This window comes from Dipodomys spectabilis, unplaced genomic scaffold, assembly GCF_019054845.1.
Source record: "Dipodomys spectabilis isolate Male_0828 unplaced genomic scaffold, ASM1905484v1 ptg000264l, whole genome shotgun sequence".
NCBI lineage: Eukaryota > Metazoa > Chordata > Mammalia > Rodentia > Heteromyidae > Dipodomys > Dipodomys spectabilis.
Genome location: NW_024870941.1, coordinates 7,740,931 through 7,757,605, shown reverse-complemented (window position 1 = coordinate 7,757,605; position 16,675 = coordinate 7,740,931). Strand labels below are relative to the sequence as shown.

Genomic DNA, 16,675 nt, shown 5'->3' with positions numbered 1-16,675 from the left:
AATGTATGCTAAATATTATATAATAGAAATATTATTTTATCATACAAAAGTACAATATTATATAATTAATATATGCTAAATATTTATATAAATATCATTTTATCACACAAATATATAAGTATTATACAATTAATATATGCTAAATATTTATACATAAATATTATTTTATCATACAAACATGCAATTATTTTATTATACCAATACACAATTAATATATGCTAAATATTAATATGACATTATTATGTATTATATTGTTTGTATATGCTAATTATATGTAAATATAAAAATATAATATTTAGCATATACAAATTGTATATTTGTATGTAAGTATAAATTGAACTATTAATATTTAGCATATATTAATTGTATAATGTTTGCATGTATGTTTCACATATGCATATCTTTAACCCTCTTCCATACTATCTCTGTTCCCTATCCATCTGTTGTTCAAGCTTTCAGTGGCCTCTTTATACATAGACACATTGTATTCCAATACTATTCATCCTACATCATTCCTTCTCCCCTCTTCTGCATCATCCCAACTGTTGCATTTACAATCATGCTCTCTCTCTGTGCATTTGTTTGTATGTATGTCTTTTAAGCCTTGAGTCTTCAAATGAGTGAAGATATGTGATATTTGGCTTTTGGAAGGAGCTTGACTAGTCTCAGGCAACACAACAATCTCCAGTTCTATCTTCAAATGACATAATTCCATTTTTCTTTATGATTGGGTAATATAATATGTATCATATTTAGTGCATCCATTCTTGGTTGTTGAGTGTCCTGGCTGATTCTGTCCTTTGGCCACTATGGACAAAGCTGAAATAAACATGGTGTGTAAGTGTCTGTTTTATATATTAATTTGGACTCCAGATAGATGCTATACTCTAGATAAGAATGGTATAGGGTATCATAAAATAGGTCTGTTTTATTATTTTGAGGAACCTCCATCCTGACTTGAACAGTTTTTTATTCCTGCCAGTGTTGTATAAGCATTCCTGTATCTTTGAATCCTCTCTAGCATTGTTTGTTTTTGGTGGTGTGACTGGATTGCCGTTCTGACTGGAGATGGAATCCTGTGTAGTTCTGATTTTCATTTCCTTTGTGGTTAAGGATGTTGTACATTTCTTCATGTGTTTATTAGCCATTTACTAATTGTGTTATTTGTCCTTTTATTATTTAGTTTTTTGAGCTTCTGGATATTAATTCTTCTTCTTCTTCTTCTTTTTTTTTTTTTGTGGCAATGTGGGGCTTGAACTCAGGGCCTGTGGCCTGTCCCCGAGCACTTCTACTCAAGGGTTGTGCTCTACCATTTTGAGCCACAGTTCCACTTCCAGTTTTTGGTTGGTTAATTGGAGATAACAGTCTCTTGGGGACTTTTCTGCCTGGACTGGCTTCAAACCGTGGTCCTCAGCTACCGGCCTCCTGAGTAGCTAGGATTACAGGTATGAGTCACTGGTACCCAGCTGGCTATTAATTCTTTATCCATTGAATCACTGGCAGATATTGTCCTATTCTGTGGTTTATATCTTGATTCTGGTAATTGATTCTTTTGCTGTGCAGACACTTTTTTTTTTTTTTTTTTTGGGTCCGGTCGTGGGACCTGAACTCTGGGCCTGGGTGCTGTCCCTCAGCTCTTCAGCTCAAGGCTAGTGCTCTACCACTTGAGCCACAGCACCACCTCCGGCTTTTTTCTTTTTGCCTATGTGGTGCTAAGGAATCAAACCCAGGGCCTCAGGCATGCAAGGCAAGCGCTCTACCACTGAGCTATCTTCCCAGCCCCTGTGTAGACACTTTTTAACTTGATGTACTTTTATTTTTATATTTTAAATTTCTTTTTAGTATTTTACTATTTTATTTGCCTATCCTGGGTCTTGAAGTCTGGGCCTGGGCACTATCCCTCAGCTTCTTTTGCTCAAGGCAAACAATTCTACCATTTGAGCCACAGAACCACTTCCAGCTTTTAAAATTTAAAAATGTTTTATTGTAAAGGTGATGTACAGACAGGTTGTAGTTACCTCAGTCAGATAATAAGTTTGATGTATTTTTATTTGTGAATTCTTGGTATTATAGTCTGGGCAATTAGGGGTCGTCATCAGAAAATAATTGGCTGTGCCTATGACTTCAGGGTTTTTCTTATGTGCTCCTGTGGTAGGTCCAGAGCATTATGCCTTTGGTACATTTGCAGGTGATATTTTACAAGGTGAGAGATAAGGTTTATGTTTTGGTCTCTCACATGTAGATAAAATAGTTTCTCCAGCATACTTTTTGAAGGGGCTGCCTTTTCTCCAGTGTTTCATTTTTTTCTCTCTTTTTTAGAAAACTTAAATGTCTGTAGCTTTGTGATTTTATTTCTTGGTCTTCTACCCTGTTTCATTGGCCTTATGTCTGTTTTTGTGCCAGTTCCATCCATGCTATTTTTGTTATTATGTGTCTGTAGTGTAATTTATACTATTGTGATACTTCCAGCATTGCTATTCCCCCCCGCCCCAGGATTGCGTAGGCTATTTTGGGGTCTGCTTGTGCTTTCTAATGAATTTCAGGATTCATTGTCCTGTCTATGTGAAAAATGACATTGATATTTTGATGGATATTGCATTAAATCTGTTTATTGTGGATTGCTTTCAATAGTGTAGCCATTTTTATGATATTAATTTGGCCAATCCATGAACATGGTAGGTCTTTTTATCTTTTTGAGTCTTCTTTAATTTCTTTCTTCAAGATCCCATAGTTTTCATTGTAGAGATGTTTTGTTTAAGTTAATATCTACTTTAAAAAAAGTTTTTGAGGTTATTCTGAATAGGATTGTTCTCCTAATTTCTTTCTCAGCTTTTTTTATTGTTGGTATATAGAAAAGCTACTGATATTTGAATGTTGATTTTATGTCTTGTTATGTTGCTAAAAGTGTTCATTAGATCCAGGAGATTTTTGGTTGACCCTTTAGGGTCTTAAAAATATAGACTCGGATAGTCTATGCATATAGGTAATTTGACTTCTTTCTCTAATTAAATGTCTTTTATTTCTCTTTCTTGCATTATATTTCTGGCTATGAATTCTAATACTACACTGAGTAAGAGTGGGGAGAGTGGCCAACCTTGGCTCATTATTGATCTTAGAAGAAATGATTTTGCTTTTTCCCAATTTAGCATGAAGCTTGATATAGATTTGTTATATCTCTATATCTATCTATCTATCTATATAATATAATTATGGGTACAATACTGTTCTTAGTTGCTTCAGAGATTTTATTCTAAAAGGAATGCTGAATTTTGTTAAAGGTTTTTTTCTACATCAATTAAGATGCCATGTGATTTATATAATTTATTTTGTTCATGTGTGGTATGTTTACTGATTTATGGATATTGAACCATCTTTGCATTCCTGACATAAAACTAAATGGACCATGTTAAGTGAGTTTTTTTAAAAAAATAAGTTGTTGAATTTGGCTTGCACATGTTTTATTTTCATGTTTTGTCAGTTTCTCCTTATAACTCTGGTAATTTTTGCTTTGTATAATTTGAGGCTAAGTAGTTAGACACATAAAGGCTTAATTTTATTGGGGGTGGAGAAAAGCTTGCTTATATAAAACAAGCTTCTTTATTATGTTTGATATTTTATTGTCTGAAGCTTCCCCCCCAATATTGTTGTACCTGCTTTCTTAAACTTAATTTTTTTGTTGTTGTTTTACAAAGGTTTGAACTCATGAGCTCACAATTGAACGGCAGGCTTTCTACTACTTGATGAATACTCCTAGCCTACTTGCTTTCTTTTAATAGCATTTATATAAATGTTTATGTTTTTGACTTATTCTTAATTTTTTTTCTTATAGCACATTGCCATGCTTTATAACAAAAGGCACTGATATAGGTATGAAAGTCTGGTATGTGGGGGCGATTTGTATACTTGAACCTTTATTGTGATTGGATAGAGGTTCAGATATTTATCAGCGCTCCCTAGAAGAAATGACAGAAATGAAACAGTGCTATAGCTGCTGTCATCAGAACTGTTTGGTCTTGAATTGCACATAGAGTGCTTCTGTGCCTTTGGTGAAGTTTTGATGACTGGTGTCCTGTTGGTGCAAGGAGCTTTGATGATCTGTGATCTGTGGCTGCAGTGTGGCTACAGAGACAAAACAGCTAGAGGCATGGACTTCCCAGGGAGTGACCAGTATGTGATGGTGCTCATCATTCTCCAGTGTTCACTGCCAAGGGCTGGGAATGCCTTATACCTGCCTTGAGACTTTGGGTACACAGAGTTTAGACTTCTACTGGCCATGTTAGTGGCCCTGTGTGCTTGGCTTCTTTGTTCCCTGTAACATGAATAGCTCTCTGAGCCCTCAGTCATGACCCATCCTGTGGGTACATCTGCCTGCTCTGTCTGGGCTAACGTCTCCCCAAGTGTGAAATGAATCTTCAGCAACTGATGAAAACCTCAAACTTGCTCCGGAGTACACTAGCTGGCTTTCTTTGAAATTATAATATGTCCCAAGTGTCCCCTGTAAAATAATGGGACAGTGGAACTGGAAATGGGGAATACGACTGGCAAGGAGCATCTCTGAGTGGGAAGAGCTGGGTGTGGTGGGGAGGGGGAGCAGCAGAAGTAGATCATCTCTTCCTAGGTGTTTGGTGTCTCCCTGGCTCTAGTCCCCTCTTCTTTACCCCATCTAGAGGAGGAATCAAAGCTAAGCATTGGTCCTGAGTCCTAGATGAGGAGCTAAATGCCATGCTACTTCCATTCTTTCTCTTCCTTGCAGGTGGCATTTGCCACCAGCTGGGACTTTGCCCTCTGTGTACATTAAAAGCGCCCCTGCCTGGGTCCTACTGCTCCTGACTGAAGTCCTCTCTGTTCCTAGACCCAGGAGACCCAGACATTGGAAACACTTTGCCTTTTTTCCCCTCTGGGTTTTGTTCTCTAGTTCAGCCTAGATCCCTTCTGGGCACAGGGAAAGGCCCGCTCTGATTTTTTTTCTTTCCTCTGGGGATGACCTAAGCGTTTGTTTTAAAGAGCTGGTGGGAGGGGGAGCACCAGGCATTATGCAACACCACACTCTGACAATGCTGCCCACTCGACTTTTCCCAATTGCAGGCATTTCTGTGGCTGCTCAAGGCAGGTGCTGATGCTCATCAGAGCAGACCAAGCCATTCCTCTGCTTGGAAGCTCCTGTCCCCACAGCATCCTGTGGCCTAAGCATGCCTGCATTACTTCCCGTGGCCCTTGACCTTCAACCTCCTGCCTGCCGAGTAGCTCCTGCTCTTACCCCTCACCCCCTCCTATCCTGTCCTCTGGGCAGCCTGCTCTTGTTGTGCTTTTAAGTGCCTTTCCTGCGGGTTCCTGCAGCTCCAGGGCTCCTGCCAGCCAACACCTGTCACCCTGTGTTGCATTCAGCTCTTCCTGAACTGGCCTATGTCCGCCACCCCCAGCACCTCCGGGCAAGGACCATCTTCTTCACCTCCCAGTGGCTGGGATGCCCACCCACCAATGTCTGGCACCAAGCAGGCCCTCGGAGAATGTTTGTTGAATGAACACCAGGCATGTAAATGGGGCAGCTTTCACGAGAGCTATATTTAACTGTTCTAGAATATTCTCTAGGTCTTTCAGAAAAGAAACTCCTTGAAAAAATAGCAGCCCACGAATCTGAACAGCAGGTGTTTGCAAGAAGTGGTGGGTGGTCTATTTGGAGGACATTCTACTTCCTGGGGGAACAGCATTTTCTCGGTACCCCTGGGGCTTCCTGCAAGTCCCTAGGTGCCTGCTGGCCTTACTGCTGCCTCTGTGAGTCCTAGGGCACCTGGGGGCTTAGCTTGGGTCCTGGCTTGATTCTTTAGCTTCTAGAAGGGAGAACCCTGGGAAGGGGTCTCTTCTTTCTCTACCTGGGGCTGTGCAGTGTTTCTAGCCCTCCTTTCTAAGCTTCAGGGCGGCTTACACAGTCTGGCTACAAGAGCTGCCAGCTAGTGAAATCGCAGTATCCATGCTCTGACATCTCTCCCAAGTGGGTCGGGTCTCGTGGAGGTTGGACATTCACTCCTAGTCACCCAGGGAGGGAAGGAGCCTAGCTATCTTTGGCATTAGGGGATTAGAATATGTAGGAACGTCTACATCTTGCCTAGGGAGGCTGACCCAGCAGCTCCTGGAGTTCTCATTCCTTAGGGCAAAGGGACCACCAGAGGCCCCCCAGGCCTCTGCTGCCGGCAGCCTTCCATGCGATAAGCTTCTTTAGGCAGCAATCCTTTCCCAGCTCCCAAATCAGGAGCACAGCCGGTCTACAAGGCCAAGTCTAGCCTGAGACATGAAGACCTCACCTGCCACCAGCCCCCTCTCCCCCAACCTGGAGCTGCCATGTGTAATACAGATAGAAGACGTCCGTTCCTCAAAGGCTTTGTAAGATTCAGCAGGGTGATGCGGGTGAGGCACGCGACTGCTCCTGGCACATGGTACACAGTGGGCAGCCAGCGAATTGCGTCATGGTTATCATGCTTGCTTGTCTGTGATGTGGTGTGCTAGATACAGGCTAGATACTGTGCTTCAGAGGCTGATAAACCAGATATGAAGGCCACATGTGTGCGAGGGGAGACAGCTGTTGTAAAGATGCAAGTCTGTAGCCAGTTGCTGTGGAGCTGAGGCCGAAGGAAAGCTCGAGAATGCACCAGGCCAGGCAGGTTGGACCTCGGAGGCTGTGACTGGAAACTCGGGTTTTGTCCATAGACTTTGGAGTCAGAGGATGGTGACCTGGAGATGGCATTAGAAAATGTGACCAACTGACCTCGGGTCCTGACTCAGCCCTTTGCGAGGCGTGCCTGGACAGGCCGCTGCTGGCTTAGCTTCCAGTTTGCCAGGTTCGGCCTCAGAGAGCTTGTGGTGGAGGGCACAGCGGTCAGGTGAGGTTCCACGAGTGCTTGGCTGACCTCTGCTCAGTCCTAACAAGAGCTAGAAAGGGGTGCAGGGCATGGGTGCGGGAGTTTGGGCCATAGGACCTGGGGGAAGTGGGGACCCCCCTGGCCTCCAGGTGAGCACAGGGAGAGGGTAGCAAAGAGAGCGCTGGATCTCTGGTAAGTGACGAGGAGCTGGGCTGTGTCCTCCCATCCTCCTCTGTAGATAGACTTCATTCTTTCCTTTCTTCCAGCCCCAGAGCAGCTCACCCACTGGTCCCAACAGCTGTCACCTCCAGAAGCAGGACAGTGACCCTGGCTCTGGGGGAAGTGGAGCAGGGAGGTGGGCGGGGAGGCTGGACAGTGTCCTCTGTGGCCTGAGCAGAGGCTCAAGCCTCTGTCACCCTGAGCTCCTGGGCACTGTGCTTCCACTTCTGCTGGCCAGGGCTGGGCCACAGTCACCACTGGCAACTCTGGGCAGAGGCACTGCCAGCTGGAAAGGAAGCTGCCAGCTCCCGCCGGTCTTGGGCACGGCTCCCAAGTTCTTGTGGGTGTGGGTTGGGAGCAGGTGGTGCAGGAAGAGCCTGGGCAGGGCGGAGCGAGCCCCAGCGAGGACCTGTGGCGCACACAGTAGGCTCACCTGTCCAGTACAGCTGTGATGTCCTTCCGTGCGCTGGGGACGGAGCCCTGGCTGGGTGTGCATGGCTGGACAGAGGACGCGATGCTGGCGATGCCCCAACTTCCAGCCCTCCAGGCTCCTCCTCACGTACCCTGTGCTCCCGTTCCCTGGAGAGGAAGCAGATGTGAGGTCCCCATGGGCCCTGCTCTCTAGCCCCAGGCCGGCTGGTGACAGTGGGATTCACATCCTCTGCCCCTCACCCCCCTTGAGGCAGCTTGAGGGCCCAGTGCTGTTGTCATGGGAAGTATATATTGGGGTCTATTTTGAGGCTATCCTGTAGTGTGATTTAAAAAAAAAATACCATTTGGTGTTGGCTGTTGACTGGCCGGAGAGTCTGCACCATCTGTAGGCAGCAGTGGCGCTGCCCTGACATCTCAGGCTGCGGACGGCAGGGACAGGGGCTCCTTCTTTGCTTCCCCCTCCTGTTTCCTTCCAGGACTCGTAACAGCGTCCTGTGGAAGCTGGGCTCGGGAGGACGGGGTCCAGGCTACTTCCTTCCCATCCCTTCGGATACCCTCCTGTACCCAAGAATGTCCCCGGTGCACCTGGCAACTGCTGTGTATCCTCCCCCATTCTACCCATGGGGATGAGGTGAGCTGTCCAGGCTGGCCAGATCTGCCTGCCTGGTTCAACATTGTTGCCCTCCACTGGGCCTCAGTTTACTTACTTCAGACACGGGTATTAGTTACCGAGAGGACTTCCCACACGTCTGTGAATCCCTAGCAGCGGACAGAATGCTCCTCAGTGCTCCAGGAAGTATGTCCCTGTAATTGCCTCACTTGGACCTGGTGGGCACCCAAACCTCCACCCCCCTCCGTGTCCCTTCTCTTCCCTGCCCCCAGCTCAGGGCCTAGAAAATCTGCCTAGTCAGGCTGGAATCGGGGAGAGCCAGCCAGGCAGCATGTCTGGGTGGTGAGAGGCTATTTTGGGAGCAAGGCAGGGAAGGAGTGCTCTGCTTTGTTTGTTCCTCGTGATTACCAGAGGTGGCGGAGCCCTGATCTCCTCTCATGGACCCTCAGTGAGCTCGGAGCCAGGGAGGACAGGGGAGAAGGCGATTGTCAGACTGCCTCACAGGATCGGCAGCCGGCCCCCTCCCTTGTCACTGTCAGCTTGTTTCCCAGCAGTGGCTGAGAAAAGACGGTGGAGGGAACTGACTGACACACCAGGATTTATTTCCAGCCCTGCCATCTGGCCATGTGTCCACCCAGCCACCCACCCATTCATCTCCAACCAACCTTCTTCCCACCATCTTCTACCATTTACCCATTCACCCTGACCCACCCAATTCGCTCCATTTGAAATATCTATGTAATTTACCACCTATTTATCCATCCATTTATTCCACTTATCCATTCATTCGTCTGTTTGTCCTCTATCATTCATCCATTTTTTACTTTTCATTCATTTACCTTTCATCCATCTATCTAGACATCTTCTCAGACATATCCTTTCTTCTACCCATCTTTCACTCAACTATCCAACTTCTATTAATATTCATTCATCCATCCATTCATTCATCTTATTCATCCATCCTTCCATTTATCCATCTTCCTTTCCTACCTTCTATTCATCTATCCATTCTGTCATCCATCAGTCCATTTTCTATCCACCTGTCTATTCTCCACTATCCACCTAACATCCCTCTTCAGCCACCCATATTCTTCCATCCATGTATCTATCCTCTGCCTAGTCTTTCATGCATCTATCCAACTAACCATTCTATCACGTTTCCATTTTCTGTACATCCATCTTTTGTTTATCCATCTGTGCATCTATCCATATGATTATCCATCCATCTTCTACTCATCCAGTCTTCCCCCTATCCATCCATCCATCCATCCATCCATCTATATACCTTCTGCTCTTCCATCTATCCATCTATCCACCCTCTATTTACCCATAATCTACTCATCCATCCATCTGTCCATCCATCCTCCACCTATCCATCCAACTTCCATTCATCTTCCATCCATCCATCTTGTACTCATCTGTGTGTCAGCCCATCCATCCATCCATCCATCCATCCTTCCATCCATCCTCCATTGTCTATCCATTCTTCATCCATCTCTCTATCCAATGATCCCCCTCCCCCATTTCCATCCAGCTATCTTCTCACCATCATTTATCCACCTTTCTGGCTTCCCTACTACCTCCCACGCCATAGGCATTCTACACATCTGTATGTGCTGTTGTTTTGGGTCCCACACTGCAGCCAGTTTGCTTTCTCCTCTAGAGACTGCAGCTGAACAATGAACTTGACATCCTGTGCTCATCTGTGCCGCTCTTGCAGTGTCATTAGGTGTTGGGAAGGATTTGGGTGGGTGGCTCTGTGAGGGAACCAGGTAGGGTCTCGGGACTCTGCCTGTCCCCTGCTGTCACCCTAGCTGAGAGAAGAGTCTGAGGGGAGCACCCCCCAGGCTGGAAGGGATCACGGGTCACAGTGGAACCAGCCAGGAAGTCTGGGGCCTGGAGAGGAGTGAGGCGCGGTAGACAATTTAACAAAGGGGAACGGGGAAGCAGCGGAGGTGGGGCATGTCTGCCTGTTTGTCCACTACACACAGTCCATGTGTGTAATGCCTGGCGGGGTCTGGACACTCAGGCGTGCTTTCTTGGCCACCACAAGTAGGGGGGCTGAGAACCCTGGGCCCGTGAGCCCCAAGAGTCTTCGGACAGCTAGTGCTCCACGTGCAATGTTGCAAACATCTCCCAGTCCAGGAGGTACATTCAGGGAGAACTCAGCCACTCCTCTTACTTTGGTCTTGTTTCTGTTTCAGTAAGTTAGGGGACCCTCCCCATCTCCTACAGAGTGTTCAGCAAGAAAGCCCCGCTCCCGGCTGAACTGCAGGGATGAGATGTGGGGCTTGGCGATAGGCTCATCCGGGTCTCTGTATCAACCTGCTGTGTGGCCTCTGAGCTGCTGCATTGGTTGCTGAGCCTCTCTTTTTCCTGGGTGAAGGAAAGGTGGCTTGGGGCTTGGGGCTTGGCTTCGTCCCCTCTGGGGTGTGGCCGGTGATGCCCACTGGAAATCAGAGCAGCCATTTTTCCGGGAGGCGCTGTGGGCTGTCAGCCGGCTGGTGTGGGGAGGGGTGAGTTTAGAGATCAGCGTGGGCCTCTGCAGTGTGTGGGAGAAGGATTTTCCTTGAGCTGATAATGCCGTTTCATGTTTGTAGAGCGATTTATGGGTTTGGAAAGCACGTGCCTGCATGTCTTCACTTTGTCTGAGTATTGGTGAAAGAAGCGTTTGCGTAGAGTGAGCGAGGTGTGGTCAGCCCGGGCTCACAACCTTGCTTAGACTCAAAGGAAATGCAGCATCTGGAAACGCGACACGTCAGGGTCTCTTTTTGCTTATATTATGATACAGATAAATGTCTATAAAACATGGTTATAGCAGTGTCCACTTCTGGCTGTATATTTATGATGTAATCAAATACTTTGTAAGAGACCGACCGCTGCCTTTTGGAAACCCAGTTTTGAATTAGAAGTTGAGAGGGCTGGTGGCTTTTGTGCTGAGTTGTGTGTGTGTGTGTGTGTGTGTGTGTGTGTGTGTGAACTTGGCCTGGGTGCTGTCTTTGCTCAAGACTGGCACTCTACTACTTAAGCCACAACTCCACTTCTAGTGTTTTGGTGGTTAATTGGAGATAAGAGTCTCAGGAACTTCCTTGCCTGGCTGGCTTCAAACCATAATCCTTAGATCTCAGCCTCCTGAGTAGCTAGAATTACAGGTGTGAGCCACTGACACTCAGCTTGTGATGCGTGTTCATTGGCTCTCCCGATATAATACATATGCTAGCAGAAAGTGTGTGCCAGGTGTGGTGCTCCACAGGGGCTGTGACATCTTACGTGGATATTCTGTCTGAGGCGTGCTTGTGTGAGGGGTGGATCCGAAGGAGGGCCCTGGCTTGTGCATGGAGCACAACACTGAGGGGTCACCATGGCACATGTGTACACACACACACACACACACACACTTGCCTGGGTGTCCATCTTCTTCCTTGCTCCTCACAATTCCAAACTGGAATTGTGCGTTTGGTAGAAACTTTGATAGTGGAAGGCTGGCGGTAAGCAGCATTATGCGAGGACATGGTAGAGCCTGCAGCTCCCTGTCAGAAGGGCGATGGAGGAATCAGCGCTCACGCCACTGCGTGCTGAGATCTGCTGTGTAGTAGGTGTATTAAATGTCTCGATGAATCCAGTATGTTCTACTTACGCTGGGTTTAGTAGAAGGTGAGCCTGTTATAACTCAAGGTGTGTCGGAATTCAGTGGTAGAACAAAACCAACAAATACGAGATGTGAAACGGATCGAGGCTGAATCTTGGAGTCGGAAGACCTGGAATGAGTCTACTGAGAACAATACATTGGTAAAATCACGGGTCCCTGGGCTAAAGGATGTCAGCTTCCGAGGAGGAGGACCCAGTGCTTGTCTCTGTGCTGGGGTGGTCACCGCCAAGGGCGGCACACAGCGGTAGCTGCTGGGTTTCTTCCATGTGTTCTTACAGCCAAGCAGGCCAGGGCCCTTGCCTTGTTAGGGAGCAGGACCTTGTGACACCTCGGGGAAAGCTTCTCAGGCTCAGGATTCTTGGCTGTTGAAGTCTAAATCTGGTCTGGCTGCAAGCCTGATGTTCCGCTCAGTCCAAACCAGGCTATCCTACGCACATATCAAGTAGCCCAAGGGGGGAGGGGGCTGTGGTTAGGTCTCTAGGGAGATAAGGATACGAGGGCCTTCCCACAGTGCCTGCCGCATGCATGCATGCCGGCTCTCTCCTCCATGGTCATGGAGCTCCTGCTGGGCCGTCTCCAAGGCCCTGGCTGTCCTCAGGACAGGAAGAAAACCCACAGCAGGCGAGGCCGGGGAGGGGCGGCGGGGGGGGGGGGGCAGCACCCCTGGGGGATGGAACCAGCCCACCCAGTCATGCCTTGGTTTTGCTAAATCCACCCTGTTTCATCAGTTCTGGAAAGGATTGTCTGATACCTGCTGCCATCCAGCTCCCCCCTGGGGCCCCGGCGGAGGCCCCAGGCTGGGGCTTTTTGATAATTAAACACACGTTTGACTCGCCAGCGAGGCAGTTATTCAGATCCCATCCACTAAGAAACCCTGCCGTTTTACCCGCAGAGGACAGTTGTGGCAGTCTGTCCATGGTCAGGGATGGACACAGCTCGGCTCGGCCGGGGCTGCAGTGTTTGGGGTCCCGGGAGTGAGGCTAGCAGCGAGGCAGCCCCGAAACTTCATTCCTTTGGAGAGAAGGAGCGTTCAGAGAGGCAAACTATGGGATCATTTCTTAGTCTTCCAGCGACTTCTTTGGATGATGATCTACTGCAGAGGAAGTGGAAAGTGGAAGAAAAAAAAAAGAATTCTAGGAAGATGTGTGGGCAGGAGGCAGAGTTATGACCCCTTAGCTCAGTCTCCAGGATGCCACCCGGTCACCACCAGCTGTGGGCAGCGTCATTGATGGCCGGTGTCTATCTGGATCACAGCCAAATGGCCAACTGCAGAGTCCCTTTGAGGTGCCTGGCACTGAGCTCTGCTGAGTGTGTGTGTGTGTGTGTGTGTGTGTGTGTGTGTGTGTGTATGTGCATGCATGTCCTTCACATCCTTGGAAGGGAAAGTTAAATCTCACCTCTTTCAGGAGCTAGGCTGAGGCAGCTCCTCCGAGAGGGTGGTAGCGCTGGGCGTTTGCCACCAATAGCAATGATGAGCCAGTTCCAAAATGTGGCTGGTGGCCAGCTCTTCAGTCCCAGGAGACACAGGGCAGGAGGAAGGCTCCTCGCTTGCACCTCTCCACCCGCTCCCCATCATAACTGATGTGAAATGCACATAGCACAGAAGTCAGGGCACAGTCTGAGCGTGCTGACCACTGACATGTACAGTGCACTGTTGTGTGACCACCACCTCATCTCACTCCACAACAGCTCATCTCTCTCAATAACACCCCAACTCCATTAGCAGACCTCGTCATCCTTCCCTACCGCCAGTCTCTGGCAACGGCTCATCTGCTTTCTGTCTGTGGGTTTGGCTCTTGTGGACACTTCTTAGAAATGGAATCGTGAAATCTTTGAGGTCTGGCTTTTTCAGTTAGCAGCACGCTTTGGAAGCTCAGGCTGGCTGTAGCTGGCTCTGGCTGGCAGCTGACAGGTGGCTGCAGGGACAGGCCGCACTTTGCTTGTCCCGATCTCCCCTGGGGACCTGGGTCACTCCACCGCTGGAGGGGAGAGCTCTGCTCACCTTGCACACTCTCGCACATGCGCCCTTGGCTTCTGTCTGGCGTACCTTTGGTCCTGTTCCTGGATGTAGGACAGCTGGGCCTTGGGTAGTTCAGTGCTTGACTTTTGAAGAACTGCAGTTTGATTTCTCCCATGTTTTCCATTCAGTGGTGGCTGCCCTGGCAGTGGGGTGGCAGGGGTAGAACAGAGAGTCCCCAGGCTCTTTTAAATGGGAAGGAAGGAACCTCAGACCCTCTGGAGACTTTCAAAATTAAATCCAGAGTCTCCGGCCTGGGACCTCCCTCTGTGTAAACGGTGATGCACTTCCAGGGCCTGTGGGCTCCTCCACTGGCTGGCTCTGCCCTTCTTCCTTCTTCTAGACTCCGAAGCCCTTCCCCTGCTGGGGCGGGGCAGAGAACTTGGGCAGGAGGAGCAGATAGCTTCTTTTGGATTCAACCAAATCTTTAAGTCATGTGGTCTTTGGGCTGAGACTAGAACCAGCATGCAATCATGTGAAATACAGGTGGTTATTAGCAACAGAAAAATCAGAGTACATTTCCCATGTACTCTTGGTGAAGAAATAGTAGCACATCTACTTGAGGCTCATGAAAAATTAAATACGATGTTTACAGAAGGATACGAATTGGCAATGAAATAGCACAAGCATTTCCTTATAAGTAGGAGAAACAAGCTTACATAACTGTTTATACACAGTTTGCTTTCAGCCTTGCAAGGTGTATTTAGGAAAAGGGCATGGGAAATATAAGCTATGTTCTCAAGGCCCTGTCCTGAGCTCCAAGACCGAGAACAATTCTTCCTGTGTCCACACGTTTCTTCTGCTCCCCTCCCCCCTTTTACTTTGTGATTCTTCTCAGTGAGCAAGTATTACTCCTCTACTCAGCAAATCACGGAATGGAAAAACCTAAAAAGTAGCAAGTAAAATGAAGAGAAATGGTTAGGAAGTGTGGGTGTTAATCAGGATTAGAGCAGCTGGTTTTTGTTTGTTTTTCATTTCCTTTCTGGTTTGGGGTTTCGGGATCTAGATCTACCAAAGGTCACGTGGCTGGGACGGAGGCGAGGTGTGCCAACATCTGACCATCATTACAGAGTAATTATGAGCATCACACTTCCCCCGGGCAATGGCGGCCCCATCCTTGCTGGCGGTGTCTGACCCTGGTGGGTGACGGCAATCAGAAGTGACAGATGCAGGAGTGTGTACCCGGAGACTGTCACCCTTTGGGAAGGGTGTCAAGGGCAATGCTGGGCCTGGCATGGGTTTCTCCTTGGAGACCAGGAAGCACTCCCTCCTGGAGGCCCAGGCTGCGGGTACCTTGCCGGCTCCCACCCGCGCTCTCTGTGTGTGGGAATTCATCCTCGCTCACAGCAGGCTTGGGAACCTGCACCATACCCCACGCTCAGCTCACAGAGAGGGCTGGGGCTCCTGGGCCTCGCTCAGGTGTGCTGTACTGCGGGGTCCTGGGAGATGGGCCTGGAATCTTCCTCCTGCCCAGCACTTGAGGGATGGAGGGATGGAAGAACACACAGCCAACGAGAGCATGAGTGGCTGGCACCACCACAGGGCCGGTGTGGGCACTGCAGAAGGACACACGCGTGGTTTGGGAGGGAAGAGCCATAGCGGGGACTCCAGGGACCCCGGAAGCCACTTCTGTGGTGCATATAACACTTCTCATAGCAAGGATGGGCAGGGGTCCTTTCTCTTATACAGACAAGGAAACTGAGGTCAAGGAGCTCAGCGATGCTGCCAATAGCCAGTAGGAACGCCAGGCCCAAGCTGCCTCCTGTCAGAAAAGGGCAAGAAAGATGTCCAACCACAGGGCTGTCCTGGCTTGTCCTGCAGCGCCTCCTACAGGAGCATTTCAGGGATGGTTTACTGGGGGATGGGGACAGGCAGAGGGTTTTCATTTCCCTGACCACAGTGGGGTTGTTGTAGCTGGCCCTTCTGGGGGAGCACTGGAGGAGAACGCGGAGGAGATGGAATTGCTTAGCCTCGCGGGAGTGATCTCTATAGCTCTGGTTCTCTCCTGCCAGGACGCACGCCTGCAACACCAGCATCATTCCAGGGGGACAGAGGGGAAACTGAGTTCGGGAGCGGTCAGGCCTCTCCCATCAATGCTGAGTGTAGTATTATTTTTTCCTTGAGGGTTAGCTTTCCTAGAGCCACCCTGCCGTGGCTATGAGGTGCCCCACGCAGCCAGAAGGGGCATTACCGCGGCAGGCATGGAGCTCGGTGGGTCTGTGTTGCTGCAGAGGCCTGGGCTTTGGTCGGGACTAGACCAGAGCCTGTCCACCTTGGCCGATGGGGCTGTGTGGCAGGTGGCCAGCATGCCCCCTCTTGGTTGAACCCTCTGGCCATGACAGGTCCTAGAAATTCATCCAGACCACGAGGACAGTTGCAGGGCCCTCTGGGCTCCAAGGGCCATTCCTCAGCCCCAGACATTGGGTAGTCCTTTGGTTCAAAGGATTCTGTGGTGACCCACTGGTGACACGGATGGGCCACTTCTGTCGGTAGCACTTCCCCCAGCATGGACAAAGGCTACCAGTGGAACTATGTGGAGGGTGGGAGCTTCCTCCTCTTCTCAGATGAGGAGGCTAGCTAGCGCGGGCCTGGGGCTCAGCGTGACCCCCGAGTGGCTGTGTTTCTGCCCCAGCTCTTCATCTTGCTACAGATCTCAGCACCTTTGTCTTCTTGTGTCTCTCACACGGACGTGATCGTCCACCCTGTGCAGATGGCTACACACACACCTTCGAAGGTGTCGGGTCCTGAGGGGTGGCCATCTGTCCTGTGGGGGGCAGGTCTGGTCCCAACAGAGTCCTGCAGTTGGTTCAGTTGGGGTCTGGCACCAGTCTCTTCTGTCAGGACAGGCCGGGCATCTGCGGCCAGAGTCGCTGGTGTCCTGGTACCCAGGCCTT

General features: G+C 48.9%; 1 protein-coding gene and 1 long non-coding RNA gene across 2 annotated transcripts in view; one reads left to right on the top strand and one right to left on the bottom strand.

The window, feature by feature from the left end:
* Window positions 1–16,675, top strand: part of Kcnk9 (potassium two pore domain channel subfamily K member 9) — a 33,605-nt gene that overhangs the window by 10,383 nt on the left and 6,547 nt on the right. The gene's annotated exons all lie outside the window — the stretch shown is intronic.
* Window positions 5,202–7,557, bottom strand: LOC122125374. Its single transcript, XR_006150757.1, has 3 exons — window positions 7,548–7,557; window positions 5,871–5,876; window positions 5,202–5,219 (listed from the first exon to the last, which is right to left on the bottom strand). It is a non-coding gene; the product is annotated as an uncharacterized LOC122125374 (long non-coding RNA).